Here is an 8553-nt window from a genome sequence, read left to right as displayed (position 1 = left end):
TTCTTAAGCTAGTATTTTTTGGTTGGTGGTCTTTTCAGGTGTGTGGCACTTGTGTGGCACTTATTAGAAGCTTCTCCATGAGAAAGGAGCTGTATGAACATGATAGAGTTTGTAATTTATAGTTTACATTTTGGAGATTTATAATTCCTTGTTTTTCTTGTCCTATGTATCTATCTAGTTCATTAGGGTTCTTCAATGTGTTTTGTTAGTTTGTACTTTAAAGTTTATATGTTGAAGATTTATAAAACAATCTTAGTTAAATGAAAGATATTTGAACTATCTATGTTATTATATATTATATAAATGTTGACTTGTTGAGTAAATTAGTTAATATATTAATTAATTAAAAAAAATAATTTGACAAATTATGTGTAATTTGTATTAAAAAAAATATTACAAAATAAATAGTGTTTTGTAACTAAAGAAAAAAATGTTACGCAATCAAGTTATATTTTGTATTAAAAAAATATTACAAAATAATAGTGTTTTGTAACTAAAGAAAAAAATGTTACGCAATCAAGTTATATTTTGTAACAAAATTTTATGATAGGAAAAAATATATTGTCATAAAAAATATATTGAAGATCAAAATTTGTTATCACTTTTGTAATGACTTTTGGTTTTTTGTATCAGAAAAATTTGTTACAAAATATTACTTTGAATTATAACAGTTCCATTTTTTGTTACAAAAAGTTTTTGTAACGGGACATACTGCAACAACTATTTTTTTTGTTACAAAATCCTTTTGTTTCAAAATTTTGATTTTTTGTAACAATTTTTTTATTACAAATATTGCTTTTTCTTATAGTGAAACAAAGTGCATCAAAGCTTTGTTCTAGATCATGAGATCCTACATCATCTAAATTGGCATTCAATTTGTGCATTATTCTCATGAAATCTTATAAAGTTCACAATGTTTGCTTGAATCAAGATGTAAATGCATATTCACCCAAAAACTTGCTTATTACCTAAGAAAATGCATGAAATTACCTAAAATATGCACAGAAAAGGCTAGTGAAACTGGCCAAGATGCCCTGGCATCACAACACTAAACTTAAAGCTTGCTTGTCCCCAAGCAAGTACTAGAACATAAGAAGAAAGAATGAATGTACAAGATAAACAAGTCCTTATTTATGAAAGTCAAGTCCTTGGCTCATGTGGTTTCATACAAAGTAACTTAGGTTCATGCCCTTGCTGGTTTCTAGGCCCTTATCATGTCCTTGAACCTTTACATGGTTGCATTCTATGAGATTCTTATTCACTTGATCCCTTTTTCTTTTCTATAAGAGCTTATTGTTTTCTTAGGCTAGGTGCTCTGTGTTGAGGCAACTATTTATAATAAGCTTTCAGCCAGCACTCCCGAACCAGTTGGTTCAAGGTACTAGGTGTTGAAACACCTCTAAGGACCTACTTCCTTAAGTCTCTCCTCCACACATACACACTACAAGCATATGGTTTGCTATTTTCTTCCTTGAGACCTTGGTGTCCAGCACCTCTTTGGGTGACTAAATGCTTTGTAGCAAGGTTGCTCTTGACAGTGGATTTTCAGTTGATAATCTCGGGTTAGTTAACCCAGGTTACGAAGTGATGAAGCACTCCTAAGAACTTATTCATCCAAGCAGATCCTTTACACAAAAGCACCACAGACACATGCCTCAAGGTTCAAACCCTTGGTGCCTAGCCTTATTTCATTTTCTTTCCTTTCCTTTTTCTTCTTTCATTCTTTTCTTTTTCACACTTTCTTACTTGTTTCTTATTGGAATCTGTTATTCAGCTAATCTCATAGGATGCATTTTCAAGCATATGATTCAAAATACATAATTGTCCTTATACCTCATGGCTGAACCAACTTAGCTAATCAATTACCACCACAAGCATTGAGACTTTTACCTTTATAACATGGTCTCCACTCTTGTTTTTCATAACATTCTCCTTTATTTGTCATAAGGGACAAGCATACATTAAGCAAGATAGAGCAGGGGACTGGCTAGTACACACTATATTAAGCATTAAAGACAGTACATAGACAGAATTAAAATTCCTAAGCTACTATGGAAGCATGTTCTATTTCATACATGATTTTTCTTATTTTAAACTTGAAAGATAGAGAAAGGAACTCCACCACCTTTTATCCACTGGGATGCTCAAGTCCCTTTGTTCCCTTCCTCCTCTTGGGTTCCTTCTTGATTGCTCGAATCTCCACTTCCTTTGTGTTTTCCGATCAATTTTTTCCAGAAGCTAGCATTCTTCATCTTCTTCTTCAATGTTTCTTTCTGTTGTTTCACCTTCTCCTCCTCTTGTTCTTTTAGATCTTTGTGAACTGTATCATATCTTGGGATGGCAGAGTGCAAATTATGCATATGTCTAGCCATATAAGTCAACTTGGCCTGAGTGTTTACATCATATTCTTCCCTGTGTAGTTACCGCCCTTCATTAAGCACATTGAACTCGTTGAATGCTTTCATTTGAGCTAATTGATGTTGGTTGAGTTCTTGGAGGCACTTGTCTTGACGCTCTTGCCTTTCGGACACTTGGTTGATGGTTTGGGCAAGCCGGGAGTAATGTTCCTGTTGCTGTTCCATTTGTTGTTTATGCAGCCCTGCCTGGTGATTCATCATTTGAGATTGGAAGTGCAATTGTTGTTCTTGCCCCTCTATATATCTCCTTGCTAGATCCTCAATGGCTCCCTGAATGTGACTCATGTTTATGTTGACTAGATTATATTGCTCTTCTTGCTGGTATTCTCTTCGTTGAGGCTCTTCTTGATGAGGTTCTTCTTGTGATGTTCTTTTCCTTCTCTGAGGCCTTCTTTATTCTTGAGCGGGTGCCATGTAGGTTATGCGCTGGAGCGTGATTGACCTCCCGAGGTTTAGCCATATTGGATTGCTATCTTCGAAAACTACCTTGGCTTTCATACACAGTCTAAGGATGGTACTGGGGTAGCCAAGCCAAGCATCCGGATCATTTTTCTAGGCGGTCTCTTGGATTCCCTCAGCTATGATTTCATGTACGTTGATGTCTCCACCCCTCATTATGCAGTGTACCATAGTAGCTCGAGCAATGTTGACCTCGAAATTGTTTGAAGATGGGAGGATAGACATTCTCACGAGCTCAAACCATCCCTTGGTTTCCGAGATGAGGTCTCCCCTCCTAATAAACCGTGGCTTCCTATCCGAATACCTCATCCAATCTGATCCCACAACACATATGTCATTCATAATTTTTTCAATTTCGTCATTGTCGGGGCCATTACTTATTCTTAATTGATAACTGGGCTCATCAAAGGGTCTTGACCTCAATTGAAGAGTTTTAATTATAGCATTGGGGTTGAAGTCAACCTCGATTCCTCTCACATAGCTTTTGAAGGTGGGAGCCCTGGTAGTGTCTTCTCTAGCTACATTAGCATAGAACTCCTTGAAAAGATTTGCATTTACCCTTATGACTGGGTTCGTGAGCTCTTGCCAGCTCCTCCGTTTAATCTTTTCTCTAATCTTTAGGCACTCATCATCGTTGAACTGAAATGCAAGCTTTGGCAATATTTTTTTATGTTTCACCCGTCTAAATTGAAATTCATGGAACACAGTTTTGAACATCCTCTCATCGAAAGGGATGCTCTCCACCTGTTCCTTGCCTTTTTGCCTCTTGGAGCTTGACGATGCCATTAGTGATCTTTGAACTAGAGAGTGTATAGGTATATGTATGGGTGTAATGTTGGAGGATGGAGTTAGAGGATTGGGTTAGAATGTTTTTGGATAGGGGAAGAAGTGTTGAAGGTGTGTTCTGAGAGCAAGGAAATGGAATGAAAGAGGAATTTGAATTTGGAAGGGTATGGAGTGGAAGTTATTTCTATAGGAGGGGTGTTGGGCAAATGAAAGGTGTGGATTGGTGGTATAGGCTAGTAATGGACGGTTGGGATCTGAAATGAGATGAGCACAAGGATCACCACTTTTGTGAAGTGGTTGGTTCGGTTTCCAAAGGCACTCTCTCTTCAATGTTGCATGGCAACGTTTCCCGAGGCATTCTATGCGAAGACATGTGGCTGGCCCCCTTTGTGAAGTGGTCGAACCTCTCTTCTTGGTTTGTCCCATTAATTCCATCCAATCCTTCCTTCATTTCCTATACAAGATAAAAGAAAGTAAGAGTTAGGTCCTTTTTTTGGCGGCAAAATAGACATAAGAACTAACTACTTTTTAAATTTTTGTTTTAGACAAAATAAGTGCTATTCATGAATTTAAATAAACGAACTCCTTAGTGTTTATGTATGCAATATTGGTGACACCAAACTTAGTTTGTGACTATGTAGTGCAAGAAGAGTTGATCATGGCTCTAAGATAAGCATGATATGCTTTGTGTTCATTCCCTCTTAGAGTGCCTTGAACACCAAACTTGTTGTTCACTATATGTTGCATACAAGGATTTACCTAAGTGTCTGTCAATGTTGATTCGAAATTCATGAATCTTGTTTTATTAACTACTATTAAAGGTTTAAAGGAAAGGATATGAAACATGGGTTGCCTCCCATGAAGCGTTTCTTTAGCGTCATTAGCTTGACGGTTGGCCTTCGTTAGGGTGGTTGATAGTGCCTCAAGTCTTCCCCTCTCGCAGTGAATCTATCTCTAGTTGTTTCCTTAAGATTCTCCACATGTTCTAAGGAGAGGATCTTACTGATGGTATACACCTGAGGTAGCTGAGATGGAATGGTGGGGAGATGAGGTGGGATTATTGGATGATGGGCAGATATCACTTTATCTCCTGGGGAGAAGTTCTCTGTAGGATCTTTTTGTTCCTCCATCCTCTTGGCATCTTTTTTCTTCCTTCCTCTGGTGATTCCTTACTCCTGGTTGCTTCTCTTCTAAGGAACACCTCGTTGCTGGTCTCAAATAGCTCTTGTGGGTTCAGCTCCCCCTGGGTTTTCCTTGGCTGTTATAGCATCTAACTATCTTATTTTTCAACCCTTGGGGTTTCCATATGCCTTGTTTGTGTTTCCTTGCTTGTTTCTTCTAGAGGTGTCTTGTTATGATCATCCTTTAGTTCATGGTTTTCTTGCTCTGCTTCTTGTGAGGGTCTGAAGACGTGGAAGGTGAGTTGTTCATTATGTATCCTCGGTATTAACTCTCCTTGCTCAACATATATGAGTGCTCTAGTTATGGCTAGAAATGGCCTCCCCAGAATAATTGGATGGAGGTAGCTTTCTTCCATTTCAAGGACAACGAAGTCTGCGGGAAGAAAGTAGTTTCCAACCTTTACCAGCACGTTTTCAACCACTCCTATTGCTCGTTTTTGAGTCTTGTTAGCCAGTTATAGGATCACATCTGTGGGTCTTATCTCATTAATGTGTAGCTTTTTCATGAGGGATAAGGGCATTAAGTTAATTCTAGCTCCCAGGTCACAAAGTCTCCTTTCAATCGTTGTGTCTCCTATGGCACAAGGGATGTGAAAGCTCCCTGGGTCCTTCCTCTTTGTAGGCAAATCCTTTTGGATGAGAGTACTGCACTCCTTGTTCATCACTATTATTTGTCCACCTTTTAGTGAATTCTTCTTAGTCAGTAACTCTTTCATGTATTTAATATATGAAGGCATCTGTTGGAGAGTCTCGATGAATGGTATGTTTACATGAAGAGATGCAAACATGTCTAGGAACCTTGAGTACAATTTTTCCTTTGTACCACCCCTGAGTCTTTGGGGAAATGGAGCCCTGGGTATATATGGTTTCAAAATCTCTTTCTCCCTTGACTCCCTCCCTTGTGTAGAATTACTTTCTTGGCCCTTCTCTTTTGGATACTCTTTTGGAGTGCCTTGAGGGTACCCTAGTGGTTTGTTCACTTCTTCCAAACTCTCATCATCTTTTATGGTGATCACCTTACATTCTTCCCATCTTGCCTTCTTTGTCTCTCCTCTGGGATTCTTCTTAGTATCACTTGGGAAGCCATCAGTGGGCTTAGGAATCTGCTGAGAGAGATATCCTACTTGAGATTCGAGCCTCTTGATGGTGTCTCCCTGATTCTTTATATTACCTCGCACTTCATCCTTGAACACTCTATTGTCCTGAACTTCCTTGCATATGCCTTCAAGCAGATTCTCAATCCTGGAAAGTCTATCTTCAGATGATGATGGTGAGTTGAGGTTAGAGGATTGAGAACGGTCATTTTGGGTGTGATATGGTTGTTGAGAAGAGTTATTGGGTGGGTGTTGATATGACCTTTGAGTTGAGTGTTAATGGGCTGTATTGTTGTTTTGGTTGGGTTTATGACGCCTCTGATCTTGGCCTTGGTCTTGTTGGTTCTCCCACCTAAAGTTTGGGTGGTTTCTCCAACCAGAGTTATACATCTTGGAGTATGGATCATGGGACTGTCGGGGTGAGCTTCCAACATATTTGGCTTGTTCCTAGTCACCCCTTCCTCTTTGTTCACTCCTTCTTGAGTTGGTGGTGAGGTGGTGACCGCTGCAACTTGACTCCTTTCCATCTGCTTGGCAAGGTCAGCTAATTGCTTGGTGATAACCTTATTTTGAGCCAGCAAGGCATCCACCTAGTTCAGCTCTATTACTCCTCGATTGTTGCTCCTTTCAGAAGCATAGAAGAACTCATTGCTGGCCACAGTTTCTATGATGTCTATGGCTTCCTCAATGGTCTTCGTCTTGTTTAGAGATCCCCTGAAGAGTGATCCAATGCCTTTTTTGATTCAAAAGACAAGCCTTCATAGAAAATATGTAGCTGCACCCATTCATTGAACATGTCTGGTGGGCACCTCCTTGTCAAGTCTTTATACCTTTCCCATGCTTCATAGAGAGTCTCACCATCCTGTTGTCTGAATGTTTGGACCTCAGCCCTCAATCTGTTGACCCTTTGAAGAGGGTAGAATCTTGCCAAGAACTTGTTCATCGCGTCCTCCCAAGTTATCAGACTTTCCCTTAAAAAGGATTCTAGCCATTTGGATGCTTTGTCCCTAAGAGAAAATGGGAATAGGAGTAGCCTATAGGTGTCAGGATGAACACCATTAGACTTCACAGTATCACATATTCTTAGGAAAGTGGTCAAGTATTGATTAGGGTCTTCTTGGCCACTTCCTCCAAATGAGCAATTGTTCTAAACAAGGGTAATGAGTTGAGATTTCAATTCAAAGTTATTGGCATGGATGGTTGGCTTTTGGATGCTACTTCCATAATTTCCTGGGTTTGAATTAATGTAAGAGTCTAGAACTCTTCTCTCCTGTCCAGCATGGTTTGCTGCACCTTCCCTAGCATGGTTATGTGTCTCCTCTTCATGATGATTCTCTATGTTCTCCTCCATGTCCATTTCTAAATTTTCCTCTTCCTCCTCTGCACCAACAATCCTCTTTCCTCTTGCTTCCCTCCTTGATCTAAGGAAGGTCCTCTCAGGTTCAGATTCAAAGGAGGTTGAAGCTCCCTTCTACTACCTGTCAAACAATCAGCAAGTCACAAGCAAGAGAAAAGTGAAGAAATCACTCTTGTTAAGGTTACTATTAGTGTGAGTGAAGCAATTTATCAAACAGTTAGTGGATTAGTTGATAGAATTGTGAATTAACTAAGAAAATAAAACAAAAGGAAATAATACATGAAAATAACTGAGACTGAAAGTAAATGACAGAAACGAAATAAATGAAACAAAAGAAAATTGCTCAATCTAGTTATCCTCTAATTTAATCATTGTCGATACAAAATCAATCCCCGGTGACGGTGCCATAAACTTGATGCACGAAAACTTGTCTCTCAACAAATTTTTCTTTGGCAAGTATACCAAATTGTCGTCAAGTAAAAACTCACAATAGAGCGAGATCGAATCCCACAGGGATTGATTGGTCAAGCAACTTTAATTAGAGGAATGTTCTAGTTGAGCTAAGCAAAGTTGAGTTGAGAATTACAGAAAATTAAATGGCGGAAAAGATAAATGACAAGGAATGTAAATATTGAAAGTAAATGGCAGAATGTAAATTGCAGAAAAGTAAATTGCAGAATCTTAAATGGGAATTTGGGGAAGTGATCATCAAAGTAAATAGCAGAAATTAAAGAGAATGGGTAAGATCAGAAATGGGGGATTCATTGGGCTTAGGAGATGTTGCATTTTCTGGATCAAGTTCATCTTCATCTCTTCCTCAATCAATGCATTCATTGATCTCCTTGGCAATCTTAAGTGATTGGATCCCAATTCCTTGGCAACCCAATCTCTCTAAGCTTGAACAATTGCCCAATTCCTTGATTTAATTGCTCATGGGATGAGATGAAGTGCGGTCACTGATTATTTCACATGCATTCCCAAATCAAAGTGTTGGTAGGATTAAATGTCATAATATCCATCCAAACCCCAATTTGGTCCAGCATGAGAAAGCATTTCTAGCATCATCTCCTCATTCCTCTTCTAAGGTTCTGAGGAGATCCAGTTATGGAGATGTTCTTTTCCAAGATAACTAACCAATTGGATGAAGATCGAAAGCTTTCTAGTAAAATCAAGAGAAAAGAAAGAGGAAGAAGAATGAAAACTATAATTAATCCATCAAATTACAACAGAGCTCCCTAACCTAATGAAAAGGGGTTTAG

Source organism: Arachis hypogaea, chromosome 6, assembly GCF_003086295.3.
Source record: "Arachis hypogaea cultivar Tifrunner chromosome 6, arahy.Tifrunner.gnm2.J5K5, whole genome shotgun sequence".
NCBI classification, from domain to species: domain Eukaryota; kingdom Viridiplantae; phylum Streptophyta; class Magnoliopsida; order Fabales; family Fabaceae; genus Arachis; species Arachis hypogaea.
This window is presented reverse-complemented; position numbering follows the sequence as displayed.